The sequence below is a fragment of the Salvelinus sp. IW2-2015 genome, unplaced genomic scaffold (genome assembly GCF_002910315.2).
Source record: "Salvelinus sp. IW2-2015 unplaced genomic scaffold, ASM291031v2 Un_scaffold4836, whole genome shotgun sequence".
NCBI classification, from domain to species: Eukaryota; Metazoa; Chordata; class Actinopteri; order Salmoniformes; family Salmonidae; genus Salvelinus; species Salvelinus sp. IW2-2015.
The window spans coordinates 24,638-39,338 of NW_019946105.1; the positions used below are offsets into that span (position 1 = coordinate 24,638).

At 45.0% G+C, this 14,701-nt stretch overlaps 3 long non-coding RNA genes and 1 pseudogene across 4 annotated transcripts; 2 read left to right on the forward strand and 2 right to left on the reverse strand.

The window, feature by feature from the left end:
• The first annotated feature begins 1,138 nt into the window (after nucleotides 1-1,138).
• LOC139026461 (uncharacterized) lies at nucleotides 1,139-1,464 on the forward strand. Its single transcript, XR_011478244.1, has 3 exons — nucleotides 1,139-1,223; nucleotides 1,258-1,315; nucleotides 1,375-1,464. It is a non-coding gene; the product is annotated as an uncharacterized lncRNA (long non-coding RNA).
• Nucleotides 1,381-1,857, reverse strand: LOC112077697 (uncharacterized). 2 transcript variants are annotated; one of them, XR_011478245.1, is made up of 4 exons: nucleotides 1,813-1,857; nucleotides 1,704-1,768; nucleotides 1,566-1,652; nucleotides 1,381-1,427 (listed from the first exon to the last, which is right to left on the reverse strand). It is a non-coding gene; the product is annotated as an uncharacterized lncRNA (long non-coding RNA). The 2 variants fall into 2 exon arrangements; XR_011478246.1 differs by having other exon boundaries at nucleotides 1,832-1,855.
• LOC139026460 (uncharacterized) lies at nucleotides 1,578-2,047 on the forward strand. The gene is made up of 2 exons (XR_011478243.1): nucleotides 1,578-1,627; nucleotides 1,912-2,047. It is a non-coding gene; the product is annotated as an uncharacterized lncRNA (long non-coding RNA).
• A 382-nt stretch (nucleotides 2,048-2,429) lies between these two features.
• Nucleotides 2,430-14,701, reverse strand: part of LOC112077699 (dual specificity mitogen-activated protein kinase kinase 6-like) — a 19,028-nt pseudogene continuing 6,756 nt past the window's right edge.

Sequence of the window (14,701 nt, forward strand, 5' to 3'; positions counted from 1 at the left end):
TAATATCTACTGCTGTACATACTCTTCGTATGTATTTGTGTGTATAAACTGTTGCACAGTACACCAAAAACTGAACAACAGTCCAGTCCAGTACTTTCGGTTCGTCTATCAGATGTGTCTCACGTTTGGAAATCAACTAAATCTATTGAACTTATCAGAAAATGTGCTAAAGTTGATATTATCTGAAGAGGCAACGCACAGGAATGCCCGTCTGTGTGTGTATGTCTACACCTTTTGTGGCCGTTAGCAATGCTAATGATAGGCTAACCTTTGTCAGGTAGATGGAAAGGGTTCCCGAAAAAAATCTCAATTAAAAGTTAACAAAGTAGCCTATGCCTACCAGGCATAATCTTGATTATGTGCATCAGTCCAGTGGCCCACAGAACCACCGCTAACTAAACAGTGCTAAGTGCATGTGCACTTTAATTAAAGGGAAACGTTTTTTTTGGTGCCCTGACGTGGTTTAGGCATTGTTGCAGTTTCCCTGTGTCTGATGCCATTCTATTATTAGGAGCAGTCCTCCCCTCAGCAGCCTCCACTGGTATCGAGTATAATAAACCTGGTATCCCCTCAGCAGCCTCCACTGGTATCGAGTATAATAAAACCTGGTATCCCCTCAGCAGCCTCCACTGGTATCGAGTATAATAAACCTGGTATCCCCCTCAGCAGCCTCCACTGGTATCGAGTATAATAAACCTGGTATCCCCCTCAGCAGCCTCCACTGGTATCGAGTATAATAAACCTTGGTATCCCCCTCAGCAGCCTCCACTGGTATCGAGTATAATAAACCTGGTATCCCCCTCAGCAAAAACCTGGTATCGAAGTCAAAATTCTGGTATCGGTCAACACTAGTATAGACGTATAGATTGCATTTGGATTACTGAGTGTTATTTGGGTTGTTAACTGGTCTCGTTCTGACATTTGACTTCTGTTGCATTTCTGCTGCACTGTTCGAGCTAGTAACAAGCATTTGGCTGCACTCGCTATAACATCTGCTAAACTGTGTATGCGACCAATAAACTTTGATTTAATCACGATTCTACGATCCTGGTCAACGAATGATAAAACGGGACACTCAAGAAGTTTGGTGCATAACAGTAATTGACAAGGACACATTTTTATTTAAGAAGAAAGCATTTATTTTGTCTTCCCACAGTTCAAGTTTGTCATGCCACCACGTCATTGGGTGGTTCTGTAGAGTGAATGAGAGAGGTAGACCATCAGTTCCATTCCACCCAGTCATCCAGCCTGTTACAGGTTCCATCCACCCAGTCATCCGCCTGTACAGTTCCATCCACCCAGTCATCGCCGTACAGTTCCATCCCACCCTGTCATCCGCCTGTACAGTTTCCATCCACCCAGTCACGCCTGTAGTTCCATTCCAACCTGTACAGTTCCATCCACCCAGTCAGCCTGTACAGTTCCATCTACCACCTGTTCAGCCTGTACAGTTCCATCCACCCAGTAGCCTGTACAGTTCCATCCACCCAGTCACCGCCTGTACAGTTCCATCCACCCTCATCCGCCTGTACAGTTCCATCCACCCAGTCATCCGCCTGAGCCACCCAACCTGTACAGTTCCATCCACCCAGTCAGCCTGTACAGTTTCATCCACCCAGTCATCCGTGTACAGTTCCATCCACCCAGTCAGCCTGTCAGTTCCATCCACCCAGTCAGCCTGTACAGTCCATCCACCCAGTCGCCTGTACAGTTCCATCCACCCTGTACAGTTCCATCCACCCAGTCAGCCTGTACAGTTCCATCCAACCTTACAGTTCCATTCCACCCGTCAGCCTGTACAGTTCCATCAACCTGTACAGTTCCATTCCACCCAGTCAGCCTGTACAGTTCCATCACACTGTACAGTTCCATCCACCCAGTCAGCCTGTTACAGTTCCATCCACCCATCAGCCTGTACAGTTCATCCACCCAGTCAGCCTGTACAGTTCCATCCACCCTGTACAGTTCCATCCACCCAGTCAGCCTGTACAGTTCCATCCACCCTGTCAGCCTGTACAGTTCCATCCACCCAGTCAGCCTGTACAGTTCCATCCACCCCTGTACAGTTCCATCCACTGTCATCAGCCTGTACAGTTCCATCCACCCAGTCAGCCTGTACAGTTCCATCCACCTGTATTACTCAATCTTCTCAACACATAAGGATCAGTGTGTTGTGAGGAGCCTCTGTACTATTTGGAATAGTCCCGCTCCACATCTAGATCCTTAAGCTTTCACAAACTACAAAGTAACCCATAAAGAACTAACACCTTCAGTCGGATAGCCATGAACACATTGTGAATGGGCCCATCAAGCTATGTTCTAATGTGTTGTTCACTGCTCTAGTCTGCTTTAGAACTAAAAAGTGGAACGGAACTTTCCGAGGATTACAGTGGCCCCATTTTAAGATGGCCGACAAGAAAAAAAAAAGGTCAAATCACAGCAGCTCTTTATTTGCTTTCCCTCTTTACTCACATATTATAAATACTCCTCATCCACCAACTTTGATAAGAAGCCCACTACAATGTATGTCAGAGAGGCTGAGAGAAGACCGGATAGGCTTACCAGTTACAGACCAGGGCTGCGTCTGAAATGGCACCCGGTTCCCTAGAAAGAAGAGATAGGAAAATAGGCATCCTTTGGACGCACCCTAAAAAGACTAGGGCATTGTGTCACCACTACCACTGGTGCTCACATGGCAGGATTCTCATAGTCCTGATCAAAGGGCCACTGCATAGCAGAGTCCAGAGGGTTGAGTTCCAGATCAACCCAGAGCCTCCCTACTCCCTAGGGCACTTCTATAAGTATGGAGTGGAAACTTTAACCAATATTGGTGATCGCTTCACCTTGTTATAGTGCTCAGACCTCCAAATCGGTCTCAGACCTAGATGATTGTCTAGGGATTAGGGGGTCGATTTGGGATTCAAGCCTAGATGGCAGGTACCCATTCACAGCCTAGCATGATCTCACACATAAGTAGTCTTCACCATTAAGGGTTGCGTTCATTGGGGCATGGCAACGGGAAGCGTTTAGCATTTTGCAACGAGGAACCGAACATTAGCGTTTCTTATTCGGACCAAGTCCAGGTAATTCCTCACCGTTGTTTTCTTTCCGTTTGTGCCTAATGAAACACAACCCAGCGCTGAAGAGAGGTACAACATGGTGGGGAAATAAACATGGCCGCGCCTCCGCTGAAGCAGGCATTGAAACCTGAGAGGTGGCTGCAGGCAGATCGATCAAACAGACAGATGATTACAGGAGGAAGTCAGCGGCTGCGTTTGCCTCTCACACACCGACTGCATTTAAAACCAACGAGTACACATCAATCAGCCGCATAGCACACGACTACACGTCCACTCTGCCGCCACGTTGCCAACGTTACATTTAAAAAGAGAAAAAAGTTGTCCAAAATAGTATTTACATCTTCAACACACATAAATATTTCCCCTAACATACTGTACGTGTAAGGCATGAGGCTTCGTAGACCTCTCTGTGCTTCGGGGATGAAACACGATACTGACATGCTCCTGTCCAGCACTCGGGGAAAAGGAAATTGAGAAAAATATAAAATTAAAAAGTTAAAATTGGGTCAAACAGCAGCCCCAACCACATCCAGGAAACCAAGTGATAATAGTCCTAATTAATCATGAAAATACAGCTTTTTAAAATGGCTCAGAGGGGACTGGGAAGATACAGTATAGTCCTGGATAGTTAGATTATCATTCCCTCAATTACAAGTCCATGTACTATATGAGAAATACACTGTTCACATACTCTTCACAACACTCTTGGTGACAGAGCAGTCAGCAAGGGGCGGGGCAGGGGCGTATACAGATGGTGAGGGTGTTGTATATAGGGTCAGATGATAACAGATGCCTCGCATTCCCATGCCACCAAAGAGACCTAGGTAGGACTTGCAATTCCTTTTGTACAGGGCCCCCCAGTCACACTTTCACCTTTGAACTTCCCCCTACAAAAGAAACTTACTTCTGTCTGACCCCTCCAGAGCCTCCCAAAACCCTTGCCCGACGACAAGCAATCTGCCGTCCCATTACTGACCAATCACCAGAAGGCGGAGACGAGAATGTAGGTCACCTCTTCCCCTCATGATACGATTCAGAAAGAGTAAAGACACTCCCTTAAAATTCATATTTGAATGAAAAATATACAGTATTACAAAACTGTATCACAAAAACAAAAACGCATAAATGAAAAATATATATCTTTTCAATTCATATTACAGAGACGTACACATTTCACCGAATTCTTTTTCACTTTGTGTGTAATTCAGAATGATGGACATACAGTATGTGTAAAGAGAGATCTCTTCCTGCTGACAGACACGGTCCAATCAGAAATCAGAAAAGTGGTAGAGTGAGGAGTTTGATTCAGTTCAGTTTGTAGGAGTAGAGGGAGGGAAAGGTTTGTTGGACCTGTGGGCAAGTCTCCAGTTTGGTGGACACCATCAACATCTTGAGTTCATATTACAAGCGCTTTCCCACGTGGCCTCTGGGAGCTGTAGTCAGTCTTTGGGGAAACCCTGTGGGAGTAGGTAGGGGGGACAGGAAGTTGGAGTTGTGTGCAGATCAATTCCAGTGAGCTTTCTGAAAGGCCTTGGATTGGTGGGTGGGTGGAGAAGTCCCTACCTCCTACCCTGGTGGGTGGAGGGGCGTGTCAGTCTGCCAGGATGATCTTGACAAAGCTGGCTACGTCCGTCTCTTTGGAGTCATGCAGGGTGAAAAAGCGGTGTTTGCTGTAAAAAAAACACACATGAGAAAACACCATGAGTCAACAATTCCTAAATAAACACTAGTCCAACAGAAAGTACACATTTACACACAATATTTAAATACAAGAATACATCATCATCAATGGTTTGACTAAACACTTGGGTAAGCCTGTCCTCTTGTGGACACATAACAAAGAGGAAACAGAGACAGGAAGTGAGCCTTTACAAAGACGCTGTGAATGAGAGAGAAAAACAACACCTACAATCCAACAACATTACACGTATTCACCGGTCAGATTTAAACAAATGCTTATGAGGATCTAAAACCAACCATTAATTCTGTTAGGCGGTCTCTCGTTGGGTTTCTTTCTTAAGCTGCAGAGAGAAAACAAAACAAAGAACTGAGAAACATACCTCAATACTGGACACTTCTTAAAATATACCTTTAGTAAGGCCCCAACACATCAAGCCTGTTGAGGACAACATTCTGAAACCTGGGATTTTTGGGAAAGTTATTCCCAGATATCCCGGTTAGGAAATTCCCAGAATCAGGAGGAATAAGCAGGATCACAGAATCTCCAACCTGAGAAGGTTGCCGTAATTGTTGCAACACTAAGTACACCAAAACACATTACACCCAGATAAGTCTACATGAAAGCTACAGCACGACATTTATAGAGCGGGCCAAGGCGGACTAGGTCAGGACAACTGGGTCCTCCCCAAAAATGTAGGTGGATTCATTTTCCAGGTCATTTTCCCCCAGGTTGCATTCACACTGGGCAGATAAACAGATCTGATCATGTCTGGAGAAGGTTAAAATGCTTTAATTTAACCAGGAAGTCCCACAATCAGTCTCACCAACCACATATATTGTAGCAGTCAGAGATGCACAGGCTGAAGGTGACCCATGGCAGTGCCCAGGCCTGGACCCACAGGGAGGGGACAGCAGGGCAGGGCCCAGGCCGGACCCACAGGAGGGGACAGCAGGGCAGGCCCAGCCAGACCCACAGGGAGGACAGCAGGGCAGTGCCCAGGCCCAGACCCACAGGGAGGGGACAGCAGGGCAGTGCCCAGGCCTGGATCCACAGGGAGGGACAGCAGGGCAGTGCCCAGGCCCGGACCACAGGGAGGGGACAGCAGGGCAGTCCAGGCCTGGACCCACAGGAGGGGACAGCAGGGCAGTGCCCAGGCCCAGACCCACAGGGAGGGGACAGCAGGGCAGCCCAGGCCCAGACCCACAGGGAGGGGACAGCAGTGCAGTGCCCAGGCCCACAGGGAGGGGACAGCAAGGGCAGTTCCAGGCACACAGGAGGGGACAGCAGGGCAGTGCCCAGGCCCACAGGGAGGGACAGCAGGGCAGTGCCCAGGCCCGGACCCACAGGGAGGGGACAGCAGGGCAGTGCCCAGCCGGACCCACAGGGAGGGGACAGCAGGGCAGTGCCCAGGCCCGGACTCACAGGGAGGGGACAGCAGGGCAGTGCCCAGGCATGGACCCACAGGGAGGAGGGACAAGCAGGGCAGTGCCCAGGCCCGACCCACAGGGAGGGACAGCAGGGCAGTGCCCAGGCCTGGACCCACAGGGAGGGACAGCAGGGCAGTGCCCAGGCCCATACCACAGGGAGGGGACAGCAGGGCAGTGCCCGCCCGGACCCACAGGGAGGGACAGCAGGGCAGTGCCCGGCCCGGACCCACAGGGAGGGGACAGCAGGGCAGTGCTCAGGCCCACAGGGAGGGGACAGCAGGCAGTGTCCAGGCACACAGGGAGGGGACAGCAGGGCAGTGCCCAGGCCCACAGGGAGGGACAGCAGGCAGTGCCCAGGCCCAGACCCACAGGGAGGGACAGCAGGGCAGTGCCACCTGGTGGTGTTTGGTTCAACTGCCTCATCAGTAAGGCCAGACAGGCAGCATCCCAAACACCCTATACAATGCACTACTTTTGACCAGGGCTCTAAACCCTACTCCTATAGGTCCTGGTCAAAGGTAGTGCACTTAATAGTAGGGACGGGCATTCTACTTCTTTTTTTACTGTTCGAGTACTCGCAGGATTTTTACTCGCAGTACTCAGAATGGAGAAAATATATATTTTTTAACTTTTAGAACACAAGGATAAATATGTGCGCGAATATCTATGCCAACAGTGCCTAATATATCATAACCATTACAGATTTTATATATATATATTCAGTCAATAAAACAATTGCCATTTAAGATTCATTTCTTGAAACCATAATATCAACTGGTTATATTATATGGTGAAACACAATCTTCTAAAAGGCAGTAACCTCAGCAGGGGCGCTTGCATGTAGAAGTCTGTGGCTTTGCAATGGCATAGCCTTGTTCTGTTCATTTCCTTAGCACTCATCACAGTCAAGACACCTATTGGAGAGCAAAAACATGATCTAATATAACAAGAAAACACAACAGAATCTTTTTCCAAATGAAAAAAAGTTGCCAGTGTGAAGTGATGTGCATCTGGGACAGTTATTCTCAACCAGGGCTCAGTTTGAAACGGGGCTCAGTTTGGAACGTTGAAATACAATTTCTTCAGGGTTACAAACCAAAATCTGTCTTTTCGATATAGGCCTACAGATGTTACATTTGATTTATTCTGCCTGTTCTTTGGAATTTTCAAAATGGATTAACAACGTTGAACAATGCTCACAGTGATGAATTACAGCCACGACATCAGTTTGGTTTAGTAGGTTTAGGCGTAATAATTCTTATGAAAACAAGCTTGTCTTTTTCAAACTGATGTTTCTGTATATTTTCAGTGTGGAACCATTCCACCAAATACTTTCACAGTATTTGGGGGAAAAAAAGGTGACCTCTGGTTAAAAAGGTTTGACGTTGAGTTGTCATACCAATCCGTACTAAACAGAGAAGATGGTGCCATTTGGAATGCAGACAGATAGAGATGGGCTCACCACTGGGAGCTGAAGTCCACAAACTCGGGGGAGAAGCGGTCCGAGGGAAGCTGAGGAGAGGGCTCATCCACTACCTGCTTCAGTTGCTGGAAGGGTGTACCCCACGAGTCATAGGGGAACTTCAGAATGGCCAGCTCAATCTGGGGCAGAGGACCAGACAGAGGTGTGTTAACCCACAGAGAGAGGCAGGCAGAAGCTCATCTTTCAACTATGGAGACTGGTATTTACCGTCATAAAGAAACATGGGACAATACAGTAGAATCATCACTCAGACCAGGGTTGTATTCATTAGGACACACCGTTACAAACTAACGTTGCAACAGAAAACAATCACATAAATTCAGGTAGCCCCTCTCCGTATCAGTCCCATTTTCTTGTTTGGTGCCTAATGAACATGACCCTGCTGTTGAAAGAATCGGTGTGGTTGTTACTGGTAGAATACCGATTTGAGATGAATGGATGTCATTTGACGTTAATGCACAGTTGACATGATCTCAATCCAGGATTTGGTCCCAATCATGTCTGTGACTCACCATTGTGATTCCTAGACTCCAGATGTCTGACTTGACGCTGTAGCCTTTCTGGTTGAGGTCGGGGTTTATCCGTTCTGGCTGAAACCGAGGGAATGAAAACACTATCAACACCATGACACCAACGCCATCACATAGGATAAGAATACCACTGTAACATAACCACATCAACACCATGACATAATGACACCAACGCCATCACATAGGATAAGAATACCACTGTAACATAACCACATCAATACCATGACATAATGACACCAACGCCATCACATAGGATAAGAATACCACTGTAACATATAACCACATCAACACAACAAGCACCAATCCCATTTCATTCAGGCAGTGCGCTCCCAACCACAACTAGACCAGGGTCGTGTTAAGTCTTTTTGTTGTGTTGGACGTTTTCCATGCGCTGCCTACTGAATGTGGCCCAGACGGTGTCAGAGCCACCTCTCCCCAGTCCTCCTCACTCTATCGCTGTTCAACACACTCTCCCTGTTGTTCTGATTAGTCTCTCTGGCATCAGTGGTTTCTTTCATCAGGATTATTCAGAAATTAAAACAAATACATCATCTGCACAGAGGTGATCGTCACGTTTAGCATCTCAGGAACCACATCAATATGATGAAGCAATCTTCTGAGAGCACAGCTTGACCACGAAAAAAAACCTGGAATCTGGCCAACCAATGACTGAAGAGCTTACGCTGCGGCTGCAACCAGGGTCGTGTTCAGTCGGCACAAAATGGAAACGAGGAGGTACCACATGAACTTGTCCGATATGGACGTTTCATTTTATTTCTTACGTGTCAAACTTCTCTAAATTCAAATGTATTTATAAAGCCCTTCTTACATCAGCGGATGTCACAAAGTGCTGTACAGAAACCCAGCCTAAAACCCCAAACAGCAAGCAATGCAGGTGTAGAAGCACGGGGTTTCCCTTCAGGAAAAGTGGCGCAGGACATTTGACCAGCAGCATTTTAATTTAAACAGACAGTCACGAAATGTAGACATTGGCTGTGTAATCTGATTAGGGAGTCCACCCATTGAAGTCACTTTTACATGATGGTTATTCATTTTAACAGAACATGCCACTCCAGGATATAACGGTGTGCCTCCTTATAATTCTGATGAGCACTTTGAAGATGTTAGAGTGATTGTCATGTTCCTTCTCCTCAGCCAAGAGACGAAGACGAGACGAATAACAAACATCTACATCACTAGCCCATGTCAATCTAGTACCCCCCATAGCAGAAAAGTTGACCTATTCTATTGGTCAGTTATCGTTCTGTGCGAGAAAGAAATGGCCTTTTCCAAACAGATTCTGGGACGAAGGATCCTAAATTCATACAACCAGTAAACCTAGGCTACATAAAAACAAATAAACGAGCCTGATGCTACAGAGCCGAACGCTTAACTTAAATGTGGATAAACTTTATTTCTTCACATTATAAGCGCAGCAATGAGCACATGGCAGTAGGTTATACGCGGATGTTCATTCCATACTGCAATTAGCATGAAAACACCGTTGTCAAATCGCACCGCACACACAATTTTGGAAGAGGGGAGAGCTAAAGATGCAACAACTAGCATGGGTTGCTAACATGACAGGATTGTGCCTTTGGCTACTGGACAATGAAGAAAGTTGAATATGCTACTGGTTCAATGGCATATGGAAGTCTATAAAATAATTGCAACCATGTTTCTATGGTCGGGTTTTACTTTGAAGGAAGGTAAGACATGTCTCATAATATGAAGTAAAACATTCAGGTTTCAAACAATTAATGCAAGTATGTTTTCAAAATGCATACTGCCTCCAGCTCATTTCAAAGTGGTGTGTGACGCACTGAAGCCTACACATACCGTTGCGTATATAAATGGGAAACACAATTTACCACAAGTGGACTCCAATCAAGTTGTAGAAACCTCTCAAGGATGATCAATGGAAACAGGATGCACCTGAGCTCAATTTCGAGTCTCATAGCAAAGGGTCTGAATACTTATGTAATAAGGTATTTCTATTTGTAATAACATTTGCAAATATTTCTAAAAACTTGTTTTCGATTTGTCATATAAAAATAAATGAAATGAATCCATTTTTAAATAAGGTCTGAATACTTTACGAATTTACTGTAAGCTGACCGTCAAATGCATTTACGTCGACTGGTATTTCCACAATGAATAGGCTAAAAAGTATTATTTGCAATAGGATTTTTTTTTTTGTCCCTCGGCAGCTAAATTTTTTGGCTTTTAATTTTTTTTTTACCCAAAAGCCGTCTATTACGGCTAACAGAAACCCTGGTGCCTACTGAACATGGCGAGAAGGTGTCAGAGCTCACCCACCTCTCTCTCTCCCCCCATTCCTACTCACCGCCATGTAGGCTTGCAGCCGGCGTCCATGGTCTTGGCCACAGAGTCCACCAGGTGGCCGCTGATGCCAAAGTCACACATCTTCACCTGGCCCTGTGTGTTGATCAGCACGTTGGACGGTTTCACATCTGCACAAAGGTCAGATTTTAAAACAAATAAGAATATTTTTCATAATAAGGAATAGTTTAGTCCCAACAACTGTGGTGAAAGTAAAAAAAAAAATACAAATAAAATAAAGGACCATTTCAGATCAACATGGGTAAAGGATGGTCGAGTGATGAGTAACTGTGCCCAAGACATGAAGACTTGTGTTAATTTGGGGAGCTATGTTTGCCTTGGTTTTAGCTCAGCAGGCTAACAAAATCGTATCCTTCATTTACCTCGGTGTATCACTGAAAGTTTGTTATGCAGATCTCCAAAGCCTTGACGATCTGGAGAGAGAGAAAGAAGCAGTTACACACACTGCATTTAATGACATCATTCCAGATAACCTGAGGGAACTGTGTGACTGTTCCTTATACAGCATCACAACAAGCTGGTGTGGACACTTTTACAGATGACAATAAAATCATATCAACAGGACAGTGTACTTCTGTATTATGCATGTTTTTCTGTTCTGTTCTCTGGCATCAGTGTTTCTTTCATCAGGATTATTCAGAAATAAAACAAATACATCATCTGCACAAGTTCAGTGTGACGTTATACTGTACCTATAAGCATTACTCAGTAACCTGAAGGGTTGTGCTCATTAGCACCAAACAGAATAAAAACTGAAACAGGGAGGGACTACCTGGACCAATAGAGAACTCATTTGTTTTCCATTGCAAATAATTTTTAAAATGATCTCCATTGCGTGCCCTGATGAACACGACACCAGGTGTCCACTCACCGCGACAGTGATCTTGCCCAGGATGTCTTCAGGGATGGTCATGCCTTTATCTATCACCTGCTTGTAGAACTTATCCAGAGACGTGTCCATCAGCTCCATGCAGATCCACACGTCACCCTGGCAACGCAGAGACAACACCTATTACTATAGAACTACCTCTTTAAATACTCAGCCTGTTTGTTTCTTCTCTCTCTGCATCAGTGGTTCTTTCATCAGGATTATTCAGAAATTAAAACAAAATACATCATCTGCACAGAGGTCAGTGTGTCACACACAAAAACACACAAAGAAACAGCAAATAAGTCCTTCCATGACTGATACAGAGAGACTACTTTTAATCGTAGTTTGAAAACCCAACTGAATTGAAAATGTATTTGACGCAGAAAGAAGTGGCCAAGTGCTGGTTCCCCCCCCCCATCTCGTTAGTCAGCACGTGTTACACCTGTACTGGTCCCCCCCCCATCTCGTTAGTCAGCACGTGTTACACACTGTGCTGGTTCCACCATCCGTTAGTCAGCATGTGTTACACCTGTGCTGGTTCCCCCATCATTCTAGAATAACAATCCTTTATCTGGTCTTCCCTGATTTAGTTTTGTTGCACCTTTTTTGGTTTGCTTCCTGTCTAAGTTTGGTGATTTTGTTTGCCTCCTCTTGGGCAAATATAGTGTGTCTCATGGTGGGTGTCATTTAGGTGCCAGTTGTTGGTGCTAGTCAACTTTCAGTGGACACCCCCCATGAGAGTCCTTCAGAACCCCTCCTAAAACCCCACCCGTTTCCTTTTGGTTGTTCTCAGTGACTCTTGGTTCCCCTTTCGGTTTGAGTGACAATTTTTGGTTTTCTTGCTGAGGAACGTAACAACCTGTTAAGTCTTTTCCAACCAGTTGATGAAGGGAATGAGACAAGGACAGTTTTTTTTTACCAATTAAAATGAAGTCCAGATAACTCCATCTTAATTTGACAAACTAAGAGCGAATGTGACGGTGTTCCATCTATTGCTGTTTACACAAGTAACCCAATTCAGATTTGGCCAATAATTGGTATTTTGAACAAATCAGAACTTTTGCAAATAAATGGGAAAAATACAATAATTGGGCTGCCTGTGTAAACCCAGTCTGTGCTACAGATGTGGTGCTGAGTGACAGTGTCCAGGCAAACCCAGGCTGTGCTACAGATGTGGTGCTGAGTGACAGTGTCCAGGCAAACCCAGGCTGTGCTACAGATGTGGTGCTGAGAGCTGACCTCTCTGAAGAGAGCGCCGTAGAAGGTGACCGTGAAGAAGCAGTCCACGGTCCTCATGGAGATGTCCAGGTCCATCAGCAGTCTCTTCTGCTCCAGGGTGTTCACTGTGGCCCGGATCCTCTGGGGGGGGCAGTCACAGAAATACAATCACTAGAAGGAACAAAGCCCTGTGGCTCAGACCACGGCAATTTGAATGGACTCACAGGAATACTAATTAGCTCTTCCATAATGTATCTATTTAGAATTTTTAGAATTTGTGTGTAAATTAAATATAGTTCAGGGCTCACTTGTTRAACATTATGACTTCCCAGTGAAAATAAACTTTACATTTGGTATGACATCTGCATAGGACACCGTAACCTCACCCTTTACTGTTAAACTACCTGTTTAATTTCTCTCTGGCATCAGTGGTTTCTTTCATCAGGATTATTCAGAAATTAAAACAAAATACATCATCTGCACAGAGGTCATTCATTGCCACGTTTKGCTTGACAATAAAAAATTAAAAAACATATTTAACCTTTATTTACCTCGGCAAGTCAGTTAAGAACAAATTCTTATTTACAATGACGGCCTACCCCGGCCAAACCCTAACCTGGACAACGCTGGGCCAACTGTGCGCCGCCCTATGGGACTTCCAATCACGGCTGGTTGTGATACAGTCTGGAATCGAACCAGGGTCTGTAGTGACGCCTCTAGCACTGAGATGCAGTGCCTTAGACCGCTGTGCCACTCGGGAGCCCAAAATGACCGTAGGAGTTGTCAAAACACCACAGGTCTGTGTTGGTCAGGAGTGTTGATGTTGAGATAGAGCTGTGTGTTGTTCTTTAAATGTGACACGCACACTTATCTAATCAACATCTCAGATATATAAATAGAAAATGTACATTTTGACTTTTGAAAACATATCTAATATTATCAATATCTAATAACATCATCTGATAAAGTGCCATCGAAAGTATCAGAACAGTTGATTATTATTCCATATTGTTACGTTACAGCCTTTTCTAAATGTATTAAATACCCCCCCCCCATCAACCTAGACACAATAACCAGTTTTTGCTTTGTCATTATAGGGTAAGACATTTTTGCAAATGTAAAAACTGAAATCCTTATTTACATCGGGGTCTGAATACTTTCTGAATTCACTGTACAGAAATCTAAAATGCTGTTTCAGTAGAACGCACATTTTGAAACATTCAGATACAAATATGCTATGTAGAACAAACATGCCTCTGACATGTAGAATAAGGAATTGTTCTCTATTCATGGCATTTCTATCTGCAACATTCCATAATGTTGGTCATTTAACATGCACCCTGGAGCTAACTGGAGCACTCCACCCACCTTGACTGCCATGATAAGCCCACTGGGCACATGTCTCATCTTGTCCACCACGCCATACCGCTCCTCTACCCAGCTCCCCAACTGCTCCAAGTCATCTGCCTTCATAACAAAGTTCTGGCCAGAGGGAGAAACACGGCGGAGAGAGAAGAGGTCTATCAGCCAATCACATCAAGTTCAACCAATACATGCAAGAGAGAAACCCAGTCGTGTTCATTAGGACCCATCAGAAAACAAAAATATAATATTTCTTATTGGACAAGTCCAGGTAAACCTGGGTGGTATAGTTCTGGATTTCTGAGTCAGGTAATGACATCACCATTTGAACACAAAACCATACACTTATCCTTGACTACAGTACAACTCTCTTCAACACACTCCTGTCTTTTTGTTTATTTCTCTCTGGCATCAGTGGTTTGTTTCATCAGGATTATTCAGAAATTAAAACAAAAACATCATCTGCACAGAGGTGATCGTCACGTTTGTCTGAGTGCACAGCGTGAGAAAAGTCATTCAGTCACATCAAAGTCACCCAGTAATGCATTAGAGAAAACACTACGGTCGTGTTCATTAGGAAACGCAAGAAAACATTTTCAAAAAGCTTAGCAACGCAAAACGAAAGTAAGTGCTTCTTATTGGACAAGTCCAGGGGAGTAAACATTAGTCCAAAGTTACAGCATGA